Source organism: Leptonychotes weddellii, chromosome 14, assembly GCF_054177405.1.
Source record: "Leptonychotes weddellii isolate Sample4059 chromosome 14, ASM5417740v2, whole genome shotgun sequence".
NCBI lineage: Eukaryota > Metazoa > Chordata > Mammalia > Carnivora > Phocidae > Leptonychotes > Leptonychotes weddellii.
The window spans coordinates 872,647-873,312 of NC_138382.1; positions in this window are offsets into that span (position 1 = coordinate 872,647).

Below are 666 nucleotides of genomic sequence, written 5' to 3' on the forward strand. Positions count from 1 at the left end.
AATTATAACATGTTGCAGAGTCTCACAACATAGTATTCAAAATGCCCAGGATATAATACAAAATTCCTGGATACACAAGGAACCAGGCATATATCACTTACTCACAAGGGAAAAGACAATCAACACATATCAAGTCAAAAATGATCCAGATGGTGGATTATCAGATAAAAACTTGAAAGCAGCTATTATAATTACAATATTATAAACCCTTAGGGTAAATAGGAAGAATTCTTGGCAGAGACATAAAAATTCCAAGTGGGAATTTTAGAACTGAAAAATATAATTCCTGAAATTAAAAAAAATGTAATAGGTGGGTTTCATAGCAGAATGGATGTAGCACAAGAAAGAACCATGAATTCAAGACAGGGGATCAATACAAATTAACCAATCTAGGAAACACAGAAAAAAAGATAAGACAAAATGAACAGAGCTTCCAGAATCTGTGAGACAATATCAAAAAGCCTAGCATTTAAGAAACAAAACAGATGAATATAGGGGAAGGGAAGGAAAAATAAAATAATTTAAAGACAGAGAGGAAGGCAAGCCATAAGAGACTCTTTTTTTTTTTTAAGATTTTTTATTTAGGGCGCCTGGGTGGCTCAGTTGATTGGGCGACTGCCTTCGGCTCGGGTCATGATCCTGGAGTCCCGGGATCGAGTCCTGCAT